At 45.8% G+C, this 22,439-nt stretch overlaps 1 protein-coding gene across 5 annotated transcripts in view; it reads right to left on the bottom strand.

Annotated features, from left to right (window-relative positions):
- RIMBP2 (RIMS binding protein 2) overlaps window positions 1-22,439 on the bottom strand; it is a 287,571-nt gene that overhangs the window by 245,698 nt on the left and 19,434 nt on the right. The gene's annotated exons all lie outside the window — the stretch shown is intronic.

The following is a 22,439-nucleotide window of genomic DNA, read 5'->3' as shown; positions in this document are numbered from 1 at the left end:
CAGGGATCGAACCTGCATCATTATGGATATTAGTTGGATTCTCAACCCACTGAGCCACAATGGGAACTCCAGATCAAATTAATTTTATCTGGACACTTTAATATCCAAAGATATCTGAAACCAGTATAACAACAGTTAATGCTGTTTCACATTCTTTTTCTCTAAGCCTTGGAAAACCGTTGCACACCTTGCAATTTCGCATTTCAATTCGGAAGCCATATTTCAAGGGCATGAAGACCACCACGCATTGGGCGGGCGGGTGTGAGAGCCAGCAATAGGATGTGGGAAGTCTGGAGCAGGAGAGGACAGACATCGCAGAAGGAAAGAACAACCACTTCTAGAAAATACTTGAGATGTCAGGACGCATGTGCACTGGCAGAAGCTCCTGGGTTTCCTCCAGAATTGGGATGTAAATGGCCTCCCACCTCTCTTCTTTCCCAATAGCCTCCCCTCCAGCCTCTCATGGGAACCTCTGGTTCAGTGACTGTCTTTAGACAGATGCCACATAAGCAAGGATGCTGGGGGAAGCTTAGGGTCCCTAAGAAGATTCCAGTGGAGGATTCCAGTGCAAAACCGCATTATGGGTGACAAGGCGGGGTGGGGGATTGATAAGGAGGATGCAAAAATGGGGAATGCTGGTCTACACTGGCAGGGCGCATGGTGAGATGCTCCTGGCTCTGGATCAGGAGTGCACGCAGGATTCATCCTCCTGGAACTCTGGAACCAATAGCAGAAACTCTCTCCCACTGAACGCTGAAGTGTGCAGAAGGGACAGCCTCCCGCCTTGTGCCCCCCTCCACCCTAGTCTCTGCTTGCATGGCCAGGAAAGCCTTCCATGAACCCTCTGCTTCCTCTGTCCATTTAAGGTTAAGATGCCAAGATGCCCAGGTACCTTCAGGCACAACTTTAAATGGCAAAGCCCACCAGGCCTCCTGGAAATGTCACTGCCACTGATGAGAAAACAGGTTTCCAAACATCCTTCGATTACCCACTAAGGAGCCATATGATCTCAAAAATTACATCATGGGATGGGAAAGGGCCCTTAACACAGAATGCAGACAGAGGTTAATGAACTGAACTGTATTTCAAATGAATATAAGACCCCATGGAGGGCAGAGGGGGCTTCCCCAAGTAACTTATAAATACAGTGCCGAGAATGTATATACACACACACACACAAACATATATATGACTGGGTCACTTTGCTGTACAGCAGAAATTGACAGAACATTGTAAACCAACTATAATAGAAAAAATTAAAATCTTAAATAAATAAATAATAAATATAGTACCTGGATATGTGCCCTCAAGCCAAAGACAAAAAGAGCAGTAAATAAATACTGAACTCTACTTAGTACCACTTCTGTCTTCTAGGATTGAGCAGATAAATAGAGATTGAATGCAAAATCCAGTTTCTCACTGTCAGAGAAGGGAGTCAGACATAAGGAGGCAGGGGTTAGCTAAAGGAAACCTGGGGGGTCAGATTGGGTTTGGAAGTATAATTATGAACTCATGGTTTCAAGTAGAGATCACTAGATGCACAGATAGCTTTGGAAATAGAAATAGACACAGAAACATACACACACACAAACACATGCTCCTTATCTCTGCTGAGAGGTCCTAGAAGTGTTGCCCAGTTGCCATGATCACACCTAGCACCCAGATTGGTTTCTAAATATCATTCTCCACCACAAGAAACAAAGCCTCCTTGAAGAAATGGCTGATTCTAGGACTGGGGCAGGGAAAATCTAAGCTGAACTGGAATATCTTATTATGTTAGAAAGTAAAGAAGTGCTAAAAAATGATGGTCACGGAGCAAAGTGACACACAAACCAGCTTGAAGGTGCTCCCATGGCTCTTTCATGTGAGCATAAAAATAAATCATGATAATAAATTTAATCCTTGAATCAAATAGCAATCCATTCATCCAAACTGACATAAATAAACATCAATGTGTCAGCGGAGGGAAAGAGGAGAGTTTCCCCTTACAGAGGAAAGCCAACTAATAAATATTGGAGGAACATGAGAAAAAAAATCACCATTTTGTAACTATGATAAATAATGATTTGGATCAGAGTCACCAGTGGATACTAAAATAAGTTGTTTGATGAGAAACTGGTATTTACATGGTCTCAGTGTACCTCCCCACAAATCACTTACTAATTACAAAGGGGCCAGAGTAATTCTCCAGCAAAGGAATTCAGTGGGAAGCACTACAACCTAGTGACCAAAGTCAGTGTCCTCATAAATGTGACACATGGATGTCCTGCATTTGCACTGACAGGACGCACCAATATGGAGGCAACCTTACCTGGGCAGTATCCCTGTAAATGCACAACCTGCATCTCATCATGAGAAAGCATCGGACATGGTTATTTCACCGTGGAGTCTGTGAAGTAACTGGCCTTATATTCTTCAGAGATGGTCAAAGTAAGGAAAGACCAAGAGAGGCTGAGAAACTGATATGGGTTAAAGGAGATGAAAGAGACATCACAACTAAATGCAGTGTGTGATTTGGGGTCGGATCCTGGATGGGGGGGTGGGGGGAAAGAAGGAAGCAAGGGAGGGAGGAGATGGGGAGAGGAATGTCTTTGTTGGGAGAAAACAGACTTGAACAGACCTGACAAGCTTTAGGGATCCTGGCTGGAAGCAGATGGCTCATTTGAAGAGAGCTGAAGGACCAGAATTGTTTACAGAGTTGCGGGCAGGGTACAGGAATCAAAAAGATGGGAAAGGCACCCTCCTCCCCCAGCCAGCAACATCTGGAAGCCCACCCCCATCCCAGAAGAGGGAAGAGGAGTAATTTCCACACTCCAGGGGAGGGCAGTCCTGGGGGAAAGGGCTGAGGCAGGTGCTGTGGGTTTAAGGAGGGAGGGGGCAAATACCCACTGCTCTCCCAGCCCAGGCACAGTGAGTGAGGATAGGGCAGGGTGTGGAGGTCAGCCCACTAGGGTAGGAGCAGGATGCAGAGTGGACACAGGCCTGAACGCAGCTGGAACCCACACAGCTGCTGGTGTGCAATGAGAATCTGGCTGCCTTTGCCCCTGGTCCTAGAAGGTAGTCTCTGAACTCAGAATTTCCCAGGTCCTAGGAATGTCCTTGTGGTTGCCAGGGCCACACCTGAGTGTATGCTAATGAACTGGCTCCTATGGGATCATAAGCTGTTTCAGGATGGAGGCTTGTCAGGCTGGAAAAACCCTGTAACACAGGGGTTGTGGCTTTGAGTGAGGGGATGTCAACCTGACCTTCTAGGACAGGAGGGTACTGGAGATCTTGTGGAAATCTGACCTTACTCCTTGCAGTGAGTGTCAGAACTGCATGGCAACTATATAGCTCAACTCCCAGCAGACAGTGATGGGAATAATTTTAGCTGACATTTGAATGCTTCCAAGGTACCAGGTGCTTTACCAACAAGATAGCATTTACCCCCACACAAACAGCCTGTAAGGTAGGTTTTTCCTTAGCATATTTGCATTACAGACAAGGAGCTGGGTCTCAGAGACAGCAACTTGGGGCTTGAACCCACGCAGCTCCAGAGCACACAAGAGAGAGACAGTGGGTGATTTGGTGCCCTCTCCTACGCTGTGGCTGGGGCAGAAGATGAGTGGGATAAGAAGCAATGAAGAGAAGAGGGAAGAGGTATTCCCACTGTGGCGCAATGTGATCGGTGGCATCTTAGGAGCACTGAGATGCAGGTTCAATCCCCAGCCCAGCACAGTGGGTTAAGGATCCGGCACTGCAGCAGCTGCAGCTTAGGTCAAAACTGCAGCTCAGATCAGATCCCTGGCCTGGGAACTCCATATACCACATTCCGTGTGGGAATAGCCCAAACCTAACCTAACTAGAACAGGACAGCCAACTTGGTTAAAGCAGAAGAGTTATGATCGGGCTGATAGGGTTCACAGGGTCACTGTACAACACGCACATAGCAGGTGCTTGATAAACATACAATAAATCAATTTTAAGATGGAGAATTAAGTTAGACCTCAAAAATGTATGAGGAAAACCAGCAACCTGTTCCCCATGTCTCATGGCTGGAATAACCTCTTAAATTTTAAAGGATTCTTCATCCTAAACAGCTTAGACACAGAATATAAAAACCATTCAAGGGGAGTTTCTGCTGTGGCTCAGCGGGTTAAAGATCCGACTGTACCTGGCTTCGCTCAGTGGGTTAAGGATCTGGCATTGCCATGAGCTGTGGTGTAGATTGCAGACACAGCTCAGATCTGACATTGCTGTGGCTGTGGTATAGGCCGGTGGCTACAGCTCCGATTAGACCCCTAGCTTGGGAACCTCCATAAGCCTCAAGTGCGGCTCTAAAAAGACAAAAGACAAAAACAAAACAAAAACAAAAAAAAAACGAAAAGATCTGACTGCAGTGGTTTGAGTCACTGCAGAGGCACACAAGTTCAATCCTAGCCCTGCACAGAGGGTTAAGGATCCAGCATTGCCAAAGCTGTGGCTCAGATTCAATCTCTGGCCCAGTAATTTTCATCTGCTGCAGGCGCAGCCAAAAAGAAAAAGAAAAAAAATTCAGATGGTCTAGTGGTTAGGACTTGGTGCTTTCACCCCTGCCACCCAGGTTCAATTCCTGGTCTGGGAACTGAGATCCCACATCAAGCTGCTGCATGCCATGGCCAAAGAAACAAAAACCAAACCGACAGTCAAAAAACATTCAAGAGGTGATAAGCATTCTCTCCAAATATCTATACCCAGGATCTGTCACGGGTTGAATGGTATCCTTCAAAAGGATGTATCCACAGGAGTTCACTGGTGGCACAGCAAGTTAAGGACCCAGCATTGTCAGTACTGTGGCATGAGTTTGATCCCTGGCCTGGGAACTTCCACATGCCGCAGGCGCAGCCAGAAAACAAAACAAAACAAAACAAAACAAATCAAAACCAAAACAGATGTATTCACATCCTACACCCAGAAACTGTGTGTGTTATATTATTGGGCAAAAAAGACCTTTGCAGACATGCAGTTAAAATTCTCGAGATGAGCTCATCATGGATTATCCAGGCGGACCCTAAGTCCAATAACTGCTGTCCTTCTAAGAGACACATAGAGGAGAAGGCACACAGACAGAGCCGGAGGAGGTGTGACCACGGAGAGGCATGTGGCAGTCATGAGGCCACCAGAAGCTGGGACAGGCAAGAGATGGAGAGGAGCACGGGAAGGAGCGCTGTCCCATCAGCATCTGGATTTCAGTCCAGTGATACTGACTGCATCTTCAAGCCACCCAGCTTGTGGTCCTTGGTTACAGCAGCCACAGGAAACTCACAGCCCTTGGGATGCTAAGAGAAGAGGCAGATCTTCCTGGCAGTAACCATTGTGTGGGCACTTTTTTCAAGAAACTAGTAAACAGGGTGATGGGGATTCTTACAACAGCACCTGTATTTCTCTGTCTTCTGGCCATAACCTCTGAGTCCCTACATGCATGGTTCCCCTCCCTCTGGGACAGCCTAAGATCTCAGCTCAACTGTCACAAGTGCCAGCACCCTAAACCTGGCTGACCTGACCCCCATCCCCAATACTTTTCTCCACTAGAGAGACTAGAAAGGATAAATACTAAACTAGCTAACCTTCCTAGCAGCCCTGGTTGTCATGTGACCTAGATCTGTCCCACAAGCTCATAAGAAGTCTGCTGAGGGAGTTTTTGTGACAGTGTCTACCCTTCTGAATGGAGAGCTGAATGCCATTTTTCCCATCATGAATACAGATGTGGTGGCTGGAGCTACAACAACCATTTTTTGACCTTGAAGTAAAGGAAAAAAAAAAAAAACCCAAGAGACTTACAAGAGACTGTGGCCCTGAATCAGTGCCAGCAGCTGCTAACTTCCAGACTTCTTATTAAGTGAGCAACCAAGCCTTCATTTTTTTATGCATGGTAAGTCACATTTTTTAAATATTAGGTGATATAATTCCTAGCTGACCTATTCCTCACCAAAGAGTTCACCTGTAACTACTCTGACCAACTTCGTCCTCTGCAGACATCTGTCTCTACCATCTGACCCTGATTCATTTCCTTTGTTGCAGGAACTAGAGTTATCTTGTTATTTTATTGCCTCTCTGTCCTCTTTCTACCCGACAGCTACAATATAATCTCCATGAAAACAAGGACACTCTCTGGCTTATTTACCACCTTATCTCCAACGTCTGGAACAGTGCTTGTGAAAAAGAACACACCCAATGGACATCTGTTTAATATTCAACCTTAGCACTAGGGAAGTGTGGGGCTGGAGGATGATCTGCTGCACAGGGCTGTCCTGTGCATTGTAAGATGTTTGACAGTATCCTTGACCTCTGTCAATTGGGTGTCAGCAACAAACCTTCCTCTGCCCCAGAGACTATGACAACCCAAAACTTCTCCAGACATCACCAAATATCCCCTGGGGACAAAAATCGCCCAGTTGAAAGCTGCTAATTTAATGAATGAGCAAGCGAATGAATGAATGACTTTCTCTAAGTGCACACAAAGACAGCCCTGGTGGCTCAGTGGGGTGAAGGATCTGGTGTTGTCACTACTGTGGCACAGGTTCGATCCCTGACCGGGGAACTTCTGTATGCTGAGGGCATGGCCAAAGAAAAATAATACCATAGGAAAGATGCTGGCAAATGATAGAATCTAGGAGAAAATGCCACTTGAAACCATTTATCAGAGTTCCCATTGTGGCTCAGCGGTAATGAACCCAACTAGTATCCATGAGGACGCTGGTTTGATCCCTGGCCTTGATCAGTGGGTTGAGGATCCAGCATTGCCATAAGTTGTGGTCGAACACATGGCTTGGATCCACTGCTGCCATGGCTGTGGTGCAGGCTGGCAGCTGCAGCTCCAATTTGATCCCTGGCCTGAGAACTTCCATATGCTGCAAGTGTGGCTCTAAAAAGAAAAAAAAAAAAAGCATTTATCATCAAATGAATTAAAAGATAAAATGATCAGTGGGCCAGCATCTTTGTTTATTTGTTTGTTTGTTTGTTTTTTGTCTTCACTTATTTGTCCTTAGACATAATTTAAGATAGTACATGATAGGAATTTAGGATGGGAAAGAGTCATGTTTTCGCTCTCCCATCTCCAACGGAAGCTTAGACTCCCACCAATTAGCAAAGGTGGTTTGGCTGAGAGTGTGTCTCTAACTCCCTCAGTCAATGCGCCAAGACTTCTAAGATAATTCCAGTTCAAACCTCAAATCCCCCGCTAAACCTGCACTGCTCTAATTCTAAGGAAATTTCCACAGATGGAGATGGAAATAAATGCATGCTCCTGGCCAGGTCTGCTTCTTGCAATACGACTCATTAAATCAATTAAATCACTTGCTTGGCAGGATTATTTACAGAAATAAGAAATCGTTTTCCAGCAGCAAGTTGGAGGGTAGCTAAGCACGAGCTCCACACTGGCGGGGTGAGGGTTGGGGGGTTGAGCTCATATGCACATCATTTGAGTGAAACAAACCTTGAACTTCTGGAAGCGTCTTAAAGGTCCTCAAGCATTTTCAGATCTATCTAGGACACACATTTCCCAGAACAGCCAGGATGTGGCTCCTTTTGTGATGGGAAATAGAAGCAAAGGGAGGATTCAGAGGCTTGGCCAAGTTGCCAACTGAGCAAGAAGCAAAATTTGAGAGTTTTAACAGCAAATCCTATGCCAGGGGCCAAACACAGAGGCCTGTGTGGTAGGCAGGTGAATGAAGCAGGCAGGTGGGGGCTGTGGAAATTTGAGGACTTGCTGGTCCTCCACACAAGCTGATTGTGGCCATGTAGAAATCAAGAGTGTTTCCAGCGCCTCTAATTTTTTTCAAGAAAACTGTCAGAAATTGGGAATATTATGAGAAACATTTGTGCATTTTTTTTGTCATTGGCTATGACTTCAAAATTGAAAACACAATGTGTTTGCAGACCTTATCAGGGAATTTAAATCAAAGCTGTGTGGTCCTTTTTCTTCCCACACATCTTTCTTAAGAGGCAGTTTTGACTCATTTCCTCCTTCTCACTTAGGGATTTGTTCTGTCCTCAGACACACAGGAAGTCCCCAAGAAATGAACAGTCTGTCTCTGAAAGGGACAGCAGAGTCCTCAAAGGAACAGCTCCCACTTGGGAATCGAAGAATCACAGTGCCTGCTCTTGATTCTTTATAGAGAAACATAGTTGGGGCTAAATTGTTAGAACGGCCATAGAACTGCTCTCTATTTGGGTTCCCGGTAAAGCACAGGAACTTCGGTCAGCAGAGGAGGTGGGTACCTAACCTGGCAAAATCCATCTCATCCTGGGGGCTGGGCACCACCTGCCTCCCCAGAGGTCACCCTGGCCACCTGGAGCAGCCATCCCTCTCTCTCTGTCTCAGGCCCAAAGAGGCCTAAAGCCCATTTGGTGAAGCTCTAGACATATGATCCCTACCCCAGATCAAACCTCAAGCTGGGATGGTGGGCCCAAGGAAGTAAGAAGAATCCTTACCATGCCATGCTGGTGTGAATTCCCAGAGGCTCACCAGTTCACAGGCTGGGAAAGCTCAGAGACTTGGTGGGCCGGTAAAGTTTGGAAGGAAAACACAGGCGGGCTTGTACATAAAGCATGTGGGCCTGACACAGCCCAGCTTCCTGCCGGCGGGGGGGGCGGGGGGGACGTGGCTGCCTAGAAATTGAAGAGAGCTTTCTTCTGGGTGAGGACCACCAAAGCATGGCTGCCGCACAGGGGACAGAGCCAAGGAAGGTGGTGGGGCGACACCTGTGCATACTTGTGCACTGGATCTGATCTGCCAGTTTTTTAGGAATGAGGGTGGCATGTCCCTAAAGTCATCACACCCATCCCTAACATTTATTTAGTGTTACTCCAGAAGGCTGTTTCTAAATTAGGATAAATTACACACAACATAACATTTACCATTTTAACTATTTTAAAGCGTGCAACATGGTGACATCTAGCACATACATAATGTTGCAAAGACATAATAACCATCTACTCCCCAAATTTTCCCATCATCCCAACAGAAGCCCCACCTCCACAGCCACCTGAAGCCACTCCCCCTCTTCTCCACCTAGGGTTAATAACAGGATCAGCTACCAAATCCTATGTGTGTGCTAGATTACTGCAGTGGTATCCACTAGCTTGCAACACACTCAAAACTTTTTCTCCATGGTGCACAAGACTGATTTGGTATGAAAAGGCTTCACTACAGTGGAAATGCAGGGCATAGCTAGCTAGGCAGGTACCCACATGTCAGCAATCTTACAAATGTCACAAACAAGAGGCTTCTAGCTTCCTACTACAAAGTGCGTGCCAGTCACTGAAAGAGCACCAGGCCCAATGGTGGTTTCCACTCCTCTGCTTTCTCTCTATGGATTTGCCAATTCTAGACATTTCATTGAAATGGAATCATATGATGGGGGAGCAGATGAGAGTGTTTCCATGATCTGTGGGTGACCCCAATCCCGTGGATGCAACTCTCAGAGGGAAGTTTTGGGGGAGACTTGTGAGGGATCACTGTAGGCATCTGGGATTCTGGGAGGGCTGAAGTTGCAGGGGAGAGGCTTGAGGAGGGTGTAGAGGTGAGCAGAGGAAGGTCCCTCCTGCTTCTGTGCAAGGCCCAGGGCCTGGTAGACAGCGTGGCACTGGAGCCATGTGGGGGCCTCTGGACACATGCACAGAGGTGGGGACAAGCAATCAAAGAGCATGGAAAATCTGTGCCTCACTAATGATTCACTGAGCTGTGCAGCCCCACAAATCAATCAGCTCAGAATCTGGTTGGGTGACTGTTCTCCCCCAGGCCCTACCCTCAGCCTGGCCAGCAACCAGCCCTCTTGGGGACAGGTCAGTCCTGGATAAAACACTCTCATTGCTCCCAGATCTTGCTCCTTCTCATCCCACTACCCCCAGCCAGCATGGTCTTCTCCTACCAATAAAGGAAACCCTTTCTGACCTAAGGAAAGAGCACCATATGATCCAAAAACCCCATTCCATGGAGTTCCTGTTGTGGCGCAGTGGTTAACGAATCCGACTAGGAACCATGAGGTTGCGGGTTCGGTCCCTGCCCTTGCTCAGTGGGTTAACGATCCGGCGTTGCCGTGAGCTGTGGTGTAGGCTGCAGACGCAGCTCGGATCCCGCGTTGCTGTGGCTCTGGCTTAGGCTGGTGGCTACAGCTCCAATTCGACCCCTAGCCTGGGAACCTCCATATGCCGCGGAAGCGGCCCAAAGAAATAGCAAAAAGACAAAAAAAAAAAAGCTCAAAAACCCCATTCCTGGGCATATACCCAGACTAAACTGCAATTTAAAAAGATCCATGCACCCCTGTGTTCATTGCAGCACTATTCACAATAGCCAAGACATGGAAACAACCTAAATGTCCATCAACAGAGGAATGGATAAAGAAGATGTGGTACATATACACAATGAATACTACCCAGCCATAAGAGAATGAAATAATGTTATTTGCATTGGCTGGAACTAGAGATGATCATACTAAGTGAAGTAAGTCAGAAAGAGAAAGACAAATACCACAGGATATCACTTATGTGTGGAATCTAAAATGTGACACAAATGAACCTGACTTCCTGTCTGTGAGTCTGACAGAAACAGACTCACAGACAAGAAGAACACACTTGTGGTTGCCAAGGAGGAGAGGGAAGGAGAGGGGTAGACTGGGAGTTTGGGATTAGCAGATGCAAACTAGTATACACAGTACTATATATAGGAAGAATAAACAACAAGATCCTGCTATTGAGCACAGAGAACACTATTCAATATCCTGTGATAAACCATAATGGAAAAGAATATGAAAAAGAATGTATATATAACATATATATATATATATATATATATATATATATATATATCAGTTTGCTGTACAGAAGAAACTAACACAAAACTGTAAATCAACTATACTTCAAAAAAAAAAAAAGGAAACCAGATTTCCTGCTATGGCTCAGCGATAACTAACCCAACTAGTATCCATGAGGATGTGGGTTCAATCCCTGGCCTCGCTCAGTGGTTAAGGATCTGGCACTGCTGTGAGCTGCAGTGTAGGTTGTAGATATGGCTTAGATCTGGCATTGTTGTGGCTATGGTTTAGGCCAGCAGCTGTAGCTCCAATTCAACCCCTAGCCTAGGAACTTCCATATGCTGCAAGTGCGGTCCTAAAAAGAAAAAAAGAGAGAAAGAGAGAGAAGTTAAAAAAAAAAAAGGAAAGGAAACCCTTTCTGACCAGATGCCTGCAGGCAAAGACTCAGAGCAAGAGTTCTGTGAATGACACCTTCACCTTCAAGGCCCAGTGTGCTTCTTATTTAACACTCATCACAAATGCTGTGTGTCTCAGGGATCAAGGCGATTATTAAAGAAACACCTCTGCTTCCCATCTTCCTCCTTTGCCAGGTAAACAGCACCCACCCTCCACCTCTCTCAGCCTTGTTCAGGGCCCAGGTCACTGAACATGTTGCACAAATAGGATCCAAGAGACCAATATCACCTTCATCCTCGAGAGAAGGAAATTCCTCAGGGGCCCTGTGTGTTGGAGTCGCGTCACTCTGCCGGACAGGATGGGCGGATTTATGCATTTAAACCACTGCCGAGGTTAAACACCATTGCTGTGCCAGGATAGGGGCCAAGTCTGCCAAGATGAGGATTTCATGATGAAGCAAATTGCTGGCATGGCTGCACTGGCCTCCAGCCCACAGGTCTGCACATCAGTGGGGGCGATGGGAGCTGCTGGGAGCCGGACCGCATCTTCCAAGCCAGAGCGGCACCTGCCAGCTGGCCAGACGCCACGGGAGGGGCCTCGGCAGCCAGGGGCTAGGAAAACAGATGGCCTTGGCGACTCAGAGCAGCAAGGGTGTGAACTGGAAGTGGTGGTGGGAAGAGAGGAGTGCCCAGGAGGAAGGGGGCACAGCAATGGTGGGGACAGGTGGGAGGGATGGGCCGAAGTTTGCATGATGCCATTTAGCGTTCACAATACTGCACCCACCAGTTAGGAAGTATTTGCTTGTAACCAGAATGATGTGGAGATTAGAGACCAGCTTCCCAGTGAAAGCACCATGGACAAAGAGTATGCATTTTCTTTTCTGCTAATTCCTTAATATTCTAACCTTTTTCAAATTAAAAACATCATTAGTCTTCTTCACACTAAAAACCATACAGGCACATGTGTATGTATCATAATCTCTGCACATTTCAGTTTGCAATTTTTTTTTTGTAAACTAAAGGAAAATTCAAAGAGGAAATACATGTAAAAAGGTGATCATCATGTCTTTGTTCCACACAATCTTAATGGTGTTTTTTTAACCAGATATTTACTTCTTTAAAAGCTCCCAGGTGACTGGATGTTGGGCAAAAGACATAAATGGGGAAGAAAACCAATTCTTCTAAAGATAAGACAATTTAGGCAAAATGGAAAGGTAAGAAGGAAAAAGATTAAAAGTTAAGAAATTTCCAAAACAAAACAAGACCAGAAAAGGAGGTCACTTGTGGCACAGACAGTTAAGGATGTGGCATTGTTACTGCTGTAGCTCAGGTTCAATTCCTGGCCCAGGAACTTCCAGGTGCTGCAAGTGCAGCCAAAAAAAAAAAAAAAAAAAGTTCCAATTGAAAAAGAAAGAATGGAAAAAAGAAGTTCCTGGGAGTCCCCTGCGGCCTAGCAATTAAGGATCCGGCATTGTCACTGCTGTGACTCGGGTTCCATCCCTGGCCAGCAAAACCAAAAAAATAAGAAGAAGAAGAAGAAATTCCTATCATCCAGAGTATAAGACATCCGGATATTTTCTGCCATATTCCCACATGGAAACAAAGACGGACCTTAAACTACCCAGTTTAATTCACTGATGGGAATTTTTTTTTTTTTAACAGTCATATCCATGGCATATGAACGTTCCCGGCTCAGGGACTGAATCTGAGTCACAGCTGTGACCTGAGCCACTGCAGTCAGATTCTTGACCAACTGCACTACAGTGGGAACTCCGATGGGACACATTTATTAACCATTTAACTTGCTTCAGGTCATCCCCACAGCAAGATAAATGCCAACAATTAGCACCCCCCAACATATGTATCCAACAGTGAATTAAACTAGCACTTGAAATAGAGAGTGATTTTAGAAAATCACCACCATAAGACCCAAAGGAGTGAGCCCAAGACCCCACACACTCTTAGCCCACAGGTTAGATGAACAGGTCCCCATGGTCCACACCCAGGGGAGCAGAGACACACCATAGATAACTGATTGGTTCATGAAATGATGCATATTCCCATCATGCCTTGCAGCCTTTCCAGACATGGTTCTCAGCTCCCAGCCTGGTCGCTGGCAGTCCTCCTTCCTGAAACTCACTCCCGCCCACCTTTGCCTGTCTGGTTTTCTGCACAGCCACGCAACCCCTAAGTCATCCATCAGGCCATGGTATTGACTGGGGTTCTGCCTGTAGGACAGAACCTGCAGTCAGTACCTGGGTGATCTAAGAGTCCTGACTCCAGTGGCCTCCTCCCGACCCTCCGCCCCACTGCACTCCCTCCCTTGTCATTCTTTCTTGTCACTGTCATTCTCCCAACATACTAAGCGTGTCCTGATAGCAGGGAGCACATGGAGCATTCTAGAACATGCTACAACACTCTTCCCTCAGGACCCCACTCCCCATTGAAACGCCAGCCCTCAGATCTTCCCCATCTAAGGGACCACCCTCTCTAACGATCCAGGTCTGGCCCACGGAAGGTGCTTGGAGACAATTAGCGTGCAGACAAGGCACATTCCTCCCCAAGAGCACCTATGTGACTCAGACGCCAAGACCTCAGTTGGAAATCCAAGTGCTGGAAACGATTTAAAAGGGCGGAGTTTTTCCTTCTAGGAGGGCGTCAGTTCACTGCCCTCGCTGGGAACCCGCCCCCCCACCCCACCCCCACCCCACCCCCACCCCGGTCACTATGAGGTGCGTGAAGAACCCCACGGCCCAGAGGGAAGAAGGTCATAGGATGACTTTCTCCCGAATTGGATGCTCTGTAACTCACACGTAGTCCCTAGTGAGAGGGGCGTGGTTGTGGTCAGAGGAGCGGAGTGGGGCTGAGGGGTACAAATGGACTTCTCTCTCTGAGGTCAGTTCTTCAGACCCGCTGCCGCCTGCTCTCCACGGGTAAAGCCTAAGTGTAAAGGGAAAGGTCTACAGCGCCCCCAGGTGGTGGGGTTAACGCTCCCGTAGCATCCTTGCTTTCAAGAGACCCAAAGGAGGCCCGTGATTCTCTCAACCTGCAAACGTGGTGCCTGTCTGAGCAGGTGTCCCACGGAGATGCTGAAGACGAGAAGGGAACTGAGCCTAGCATCCTTCTCTCTGTCCCTCCTCCCTGCCCTCCTTCCCAACACGCCAGGAAGAGGGCAACTGCCCAAGGCCCCTTTTGCTTAAGAAGCTGGACCAGGTAGAGAAAAACAACACAAGAAACCTACAGTGTGAAGACCTGAGTCAGATGTAGTGGAAAATTATTTTTAAGTACAAATGAGCTAGAAAATAAATGCTCCATGGTGCGAGTGACACTTTATTCATAGCGACCCCACAGGTGGTTATAGCTGTGTCTGAGACATCACGGGTAAACGATAAAGGCTTCCCAGTTGAGGGGAAGCTGGTCTTTATCTGAGAGATGTGGTCTGGGGGTGCTTTAGAGATCTAGGGAATCAGGACTGGATGCTGCTGTGATGGAAAAGGAGAATCTATTTGCTGATGATTGCACAAAAAGAAGGAATGTGCCATCTCTCAAACACCCACCAGCAAGAAGGGGATTTGATGAGGCAGCTGCTAGGCTGATGGACAGGTGGATCTGCCAGGAAAGGCAGCTTCCATGGAAAACCCACCAGACCAGGAGACTAGGGGGTGGGTGTTATTCCTGCCTCTGGAAGAAAGCCCCAGGGTTCTCAAAACAGAGGAGGAAATAAGTCAAATTCATAGCTGGAAACCTTAAATCCATGGCCTCGTGGGGTGGGTAGGAAAGGAGAGAGAGGTCCCTGAGCAAGTAGAGTTTGGAGCAGACCTTCACCTGGATGGAGGGTGGGGGTTGAGTCCCACAGGATCCACCCAGGTCCAGCTTGCACCTGACTCACAAACCCACATCTTCTCTTCCAAGCATTTCCCCACCTGCTCCCTTTCCTCCCACAGATGGTTTAAAACCAAGCCTCTTAATTGCCTAGTGTTGAGCAGCGAAGAATGAGTAATGATTTGATGGGTCCTTTGTTCTCTCTCTCTTTTTTTACTTATTAAATTTTAATTAAAAACTATGAAAGGCACCCTGTCCTGATGCCCAGAAATAAATCTCATCAGGATCCTGGAGGTCTACTTCCAGGGAGGGGTCCCACTTCCCCAGGGGTGGGATGCCAGCCCCACCCACTCCCTATCTTGACCCAGGACTGCCAGACTTGAGGTTCTAGAAAAAGGAGTTCCCGTCATGGCTCAGTGGTTAACAAATCCGACTAGGAACCATGAGGTTGCGGGTTCGATCCCTAGCCTCGCTCAGTGGGTTAAGGTTCCAGCATTGCCGTGAGCTGTGGTGTAGGTCGCAGATGCAGCTCAGATCCTGTGTTGCTGTGGCTCTGGTGTAGGCTGGTGGCTACAGCTCCGATTCGACCCCTGGCCTGCAAACCTCCATATGCCATGGGAACAGCCCAAGAAAATGGCAAAAAGACTAAATAAATAAATAAATAAATAAATAAATAAAAGGAGCTGTCCAAACATCAAGGCATAACCGATCATATTATGGAATCAATGTAATAGGTCTTAACACCATTTTTAAAAATAGAATGGGATGGGATGGAATGAAATTGAATAGATGCACACTGGCAAGGTAGGAAATATTCTCATCTCAATTTTATAGACAAGGAAACTGAAAGAGAAGGTCACTTCATGAACAAGGAAGTGGGACATGATTTAAACATGGAACTGTCTCCATAACCCTTAAGCTTACCCCGGTATTTTTTTAAAATTTATTTTACTAAAGTATGGTTGATTTACAGTGTTGTATCAATTTCTGCTGTACCCCTTGTATTTTTATTGTAGCATTTCTCAGAAGACACATATTTCCCTTTCTTGCCTTGAAGCTTCATGTGATACAGCTTTATAGGCAGTCATCATGTAACAGTTTGATTGAATGAATGCACGAATGAATGTGAAGAAAAATGCAGAGGATTATCTCAAAATTCATTTTTCCACTTTTCTTTGCAACTCCGATCTTAAAACAATCAACACTCCCAGAAGACTACACCCTAAAGGGACTCACATAATAAAACCTTTCCATTCCCATCCAAGAAGGCAGCTTAAAGATGAAGTCATCCAAGAATAACACTTTTTTTAGGGCCATACCTTCAAAATAAGGAAGTTCCCAGGCTGGGGTGGAATCGGGAGCTGCAGTTGAAGGCTTATGCCACAGCCACTGCAATGTGGGACCTATGCCACATCTTGCAACAATGCCAGATCATTAACTCACTGAGCAAGGCCATGGATCAAACTGCATCCTCACGGACACTATGTTGGGTTCTTAACCCAGTAAGCCGCAATGGGAACTCTCAAGAATAACACTTTTTAAATTTCTTTTAAAGATAATTTAGACAGTTTGGAGAAGTCTGAGCGTACACACACACACACAATTCCAGCATCATGACAACCTCTGAGAGAGAACACCCCAGTGAAATTAGATCAAACACACATATATTCACACAAAATGATGGCCATTTATCATATGTGCTTCCCTTTAAAAGTAGTGACTCTCAATGCCAATGAAACCCAAATATTGTATGGAGAATCTATTTACCCTTCTTCTTTCTCACAGAACTCAAATTTTATTGGAGGTTGTAATGTCCCAGGGAAATAGCTATTATTTCCCAGCTTCTGGTGTAGTTTGGGGTGAGCGCCGGGCAGGTCTGACTAATGAGATATAAGCAGACATCACTGAACAGCTTTCCCATTCATTAAAGAGGGATGCTTCAGCTGTCACTCACTTTTTCTTGCCCTTCCTCCATTTCCCCTTCTTCCTGCCTACAAGGCATATGTACTGGCTGGAGCTCTAGTAGCTGTCCTGAGAGCATCAAGACAAGGGTCACTGTCATCAAGATGAAAGAGCAACAAGCTGGCAGCCTGAGCCCCCAGTGATTCTGTGGAGCCCAAACCAACACTCCTGGAAGCTCTGGACTTCCTACACCTGAGATTTTTTTTGCTCCAAAAGTACAAAGCCTCCTCTCATTTGAGGCACTGCATTCTCTTTAACATGCAGCTGAGTGTAATCCTGAATGATGTAACTAGGACACACATGGACCGCGGGATGCTCCACGCTGCGCAAACCATAACCCCTGAGGGAGATGCTCCTCCAGAAGAGCAACTGTGACAGCACTGCCCACTGACCAGACAGGGAAGCCAGAACCCCCGACTCAGCTTTGTCACTCAACATGTCCTGCCAAGTCTGCCTCCTGTTAGCCCTCCAACCCATCCGCTTCCTTCCATCCCTACTCCTCACCGAGGCCACCAACATCTCTCCTCTGGATCCTGTAACCAGCCCATTCAGCAGTCTTCCTTCCAGACATGCTCTGGTCAGTTCACACTCCTCCAAGAGGCAGCATGATCTTTTGAAAATAGACATCTGGGGAGTTCTGTTGTGGCTTAGCAGCTTAAGAACCCAACTAGTATCCATGAGGATCTGGCATTGCCACAAGCTTCAGTGTAGGTTGCAGATGTGGCTCAGATCTGGTGTTGCTGTGGCTGTGGTGGAGGCTGGCAGCTGCAGCTCCAATTCAACCCCTAGCCTGGGAACCTCCACATGCTGCAGGGGTGTGTGCCTAAAAAAAAAAAGAAAAGAAAAGAAAAAGAAAAAAAAAGGAACTAAAAAAAATGGCCATCTGACTGTGTCGCTCTTACTTAAAGGATTGCAGAGGCTCCCATTACCTTGAGGAGAAAGTTCAAAGTCCTGAGGGTGGCAATTCAGCCCCGCCCTACCTCCAACCTCCCCGTGTGGGTTTTCTAGCCTGTTCCTGTGCCGGTCCCTTGCTGGGTCCCTCCTGCTCATCTTCTCCCCAGAGTGAACCCTCCTCACCCCTCACATCTCTGCATAAATCTAAATATCCATCAATAGAGGAATGGATTAAGAACATGTGGTTTGGTGGGAATACAAACTGGTGCAACCACTATGGAAAACAGTATGGAGGTACCTTAGAAAACTAAATATAGAACTACCATATGATCCAACAATCCCACTCCTGGGCATCTATCCAGACAAAACTTTCATTCAAAAAGATCCAAGCACCCCTATGTTCATGGCAGCACTAGTCACAACAGCCAAAACATGGAAACAACCCAAATGTTCACTGAATGATGAATGATTAAGAAGATGTGGTACATATACACAACAGAATACTACTCAGACATAAAAAGAATAAAATGCCATTTCCAGGGATAGAACTAGAGATTCTCATACTAAGTGAAGTAAGTCAGAAAGAGAAAGACAAACACCACATGATATCACTTATATGTGGAATCTAAAATGTTGCACAAATGATCTTATCTACAAAACAGACATGGACATGGAGAATAGATTTTGTGTTTGCCAGTGGGGAAGGGGGAAAGAAGGAGATGGACAGGGAGTTTGGGATTGGTAGATGAAAACTATTACATTTAGAACAGATGGGTAATAGGGTCCTACTGTACAGCACAGGGAACTGTGCTCTTAGGTTAGAACATGATGGAAGATAATATTTTAAAAAGAATACATATATATATTCATATATGCAATGGAATATTACTCAGCCATAAAAAAAGAGTGAAATAAGGCCATTCACAGCAATATGGATGCAACCAGAGATTCTAATACTAAGTAAAGTAAGTCAGAAAGAGAAAGACAAGAATCATATGATATCACTTAATATGTGTAATCTAAAATCTGATACAAATAATCTATGAAACAGACTTCCAGACATAGAGAACAGACTTGTGGTTTCCAAGGGGGAGGGGGAGGGATAAGGATTGGGAGTTTGGAATTAGCAGATGCAAATTAGTACATATAAGATGGATAAACAACAAGATCCTACTGTACAGCACAGGGAACTCTATTCAATATCCTGTGACCAGCCATAATGGAAAAGAATATGAAAAAGAATGTATATATAATTGAATCATTCTGTTTGATAGTAGATATTAAAACTACATTGTAGGAGTTCCCATCATGGCACAGCAGAAATGGATCTGACTAGGAACCATGAGGTTGCGGGTTCAATCCCTGGCCTCACTCAGTGGGTTAAGGATCCAGCATTGCCGTGAGCTGTGGTGTAGGTCGCAGATGCGGCTCGGATCTAGTGTTGCTGTGCTTCTGGCATAGACCGGCAGCAACAGTTCTGATTAGACCCCTAGCCTGGGAACCTCCATATGCCACGGGTACAGCCCTTAAAAAAAGGACAAAAAGATTAAATAAATAAATAAATAAATAAAAATAAAACTACATTGTAAATCAACTATACTTCAATAAAATACATTTTTTAAAAAAAGAAAGACTATTCCCTTTCCATCAAGAGCTGGAGAAGAAACACTGAATTCTGACTTTTCAGTTACAGATCTTTAAGCTCTCTTCATGCTTTGATTCCCTTGCGAGAGTTTCCTGCAAGGAAGCAACAGGCAAGCTTCCCCTGGTCAAATCAGTGTGAGGTGAGCAGGGCTCACAGGTGTGAGGCATCCTCAGGGCAGATAGGGCTTCTTCTGTGCTCCCTGGGTAAATAAGCAAATTCTGGTTGGAAAAGCACTCACCATGTGCCCTGCACTCCCAGTGCTAGGATGTGATGAGTGGGTGAGACAAAGCCCCTGTCCTCAGGAAGCTTATGTTCTAACTGGGGAAGCAGACAAGCCAGTAAAGCAAGGACCTCCACTTCAGTGATACTTCATCTAAAGAAGATCAAACAGGTGAACATGACTGGGGGAGGGGAGCAGAGTGGCGTCTCAGAGAACCTCTTGAAGAGGTGACATTTGCACTGAGGTCTAACAGGGAGTGGGAAGATCTATGGGAAGAGCTCCTAGACCAGGGGGCAGCAAGTGCAAAGGCCTTGAGGTGGGCAGTCGAGTCTCTTGTTGAACAAAGAGATCAGCAAGAATTAGAAAGATGAAGTCCTATTAACACCCAACTGAGACTTTCTCTTTTGTTTGGTCAGAAGGAATGAAAGAGAACTGGAGAGGAACTCTAAGTGTAGTGTTCAGGGAACAATTTTGAGCAGTGATGTGTCTTCATTAGAAATGTCATAGTCCCAGGCCTGGAGAGAGACTGTAGGGAGAAGAGGAGATAGTAGAGAGTAGTTTTTTAGGGAGAGGACTATGAGGATGACAGAACAGAAAGAGCATGGAGGTGAGTGAAGGACCAGGAGACACCACAAGACAAAGGAGCTTTAAGGAAGAGGGTGTGGACAACAGTGTTACCAAGCAGGACCCTGAGGGGCCTTCCCCGGACAGACCCCCACCTATGTCCTCCACCTGCCTTTTGATTAAAGAACAAAAAACGAAACCCCCACACTTTAGCCTCCTAGGCCTTCCCCAAGTTCCAAAAAATAAATTTAATGAGAGGAGTGAGAAAATGCAGAAACAAAGGAAAAGAATCAAGCAAGACAAAATAATAATAGCTTAGCCACTAAACAAAGGATCTTTGGTGTCTCCTCAAAGGTTATAGATCATATTTTGAGACATGTCCCATGAGGTGTCTCATGAGACTGAAACCCCCACCAGGTTGAATAAGTTAACTACATGATGACCAGACTGCAGCCAGGACACAAGCTGCCTCTACAAAATTGGAAAAAATTGACTCTGGAAGTGAAGATGAACTGTACTTAAAACAGTCGAGGTGACACCGATCAGACCACCCCGTGACCAACTTCAAGACGACTGCCAGAGCTGACCATGCTGTTCTGCACACAGCCCCCTCCCTCTACATATACATCCCCAAAACTCCCCTTTAAAAGCTCCTGCCTGGCAAGAGAGAGTTGGTTCTTTGGGATATGAGTCCACCTTCTCCCCAGGATTGCTGGCTTCCTCAATACAGCTGTCTTTCCTTCTTGCCAATACTCGTGTCTCAGTATTGGATTCTTGAGAGACAAGCAGCTGAACATGAGCTCAGTAACAATAGTACCAGTGCATTGGAGCCAGAAAGGTTATGGTCTGAAAAATCCTCTGCTCCTGGCCACCAGCAGGCTGGTGGTGTCATTAGCAAGGTGCAGGATGGTGACACATGAGGTGGAACACCACCTGACCACGTAGACAATTGGCACTCAAAAATGTCAGAAAGTGAGAGCAGGAACTGGTTAATGTAGGGAAAACTGACTGCTTCAGTATTGGGGGCAGCAGTGTGATGGGGTGAGAGTGATCAGGAAGTCACATGAAGTGAGTATTTAAGAAGGGAACAGAAATGTTAGACTAAAAGAGAAAGACAGGAGGAGCACTAGATTGTCTGGGTTCAAATCCTTGCTCCATCCCCTTAATAGTTCTGTGCTTAAGTCACAGAGATCAAGTTACTTAAACTCTCTGTGCCTCAATTTTTCATCTATAAACTTGTATCTACTATTTAGGGGTTTTTGTGATGAATATCTGAGTTAATATGTGGGTAAAGATCAGAAGAATGTCTGGTACACGGTTAAGGTAACAGATGTGATTAATGCTACTGCAACCATTATAACCTGACATCACAATCCAGCTGTAGGAAGAAGGAAGAAGGCTAGGAAACACTAAATAGAAATCCTCTCCCTGAGAAGAGAGATCCACTTCCCATATTCAGTATAACAAAGTTCGGTGTTTTTCACAGTCAAGAGAAATCTGGGTCATTTCCAGGTTCCTGGTATGCTAGGAATAAAGAAATAGACTCATAGACATGGAAAACAAATGTATGATTTCCAAAGGGGAAAGGTGCAGGGAGGAATCAATTAGGAGTTTGGGATTAACAGATATACACAACTATATATAAAATAGATAAAAGACAAAGTCCTACTATGTAGCACAGGGAATTATATTCAATATCTTGTAATAATAAGCCGTAATGGAAAAGAATGTGAAAAAAGAATATATATATATATCTCATGTTGCTGTACACCAGAAACTAACACAATGGTAAACCTGGAGTTCCCTGGTATCCTAGGGGTTAAGGATCCGGCACTATCACTGTGGCAGCTTGTGTTGCTGCTGTAATGCAGGTTCGATCCCTGGCCCAAGATCTTCTGCATGCCTTGGGTGTGGCCAAAAAGAAATTGTAAATCAACTATGCTTCAATAAAAAATAAGAGTTCCCCCTGTGGTGCAAGAATCTGACTGCAGCAGCTTGGGTTGCTGCAGAGACTCAGTGTTGATCCCCACACAACAGGTTAAAGGATCTGGTGTTGCCACAGCTGAGGCATAGGTCACAGCTGTGGCTCAGATTCAATCCCTGGCCTGGGAACCATATGCTATGGGCACAGCCATAAAAAAAAAAAAAGAAAGAAACCAATAAAA

The sequence above is a fragment of the Phacochoerus africanus genome, chromosome 15 (assembly GCF_016906955.1).
Source record: "Phacochoerus africanus isolate WHEZ1 chromosome 15, ROS_Pafr_v1, whole genome shotgun sequence".
Lineage (NCBI taxonomy): Eukaryota > Metazoa > Chordata > Mammalia > Artiodactyla > Suidae > Phacochoerus > Phacochoerus africanus.
Note: the sequence above shows the minus strand (reverse complement) of the source record. Positions and strands in the feature narration are given on the sequence as shown.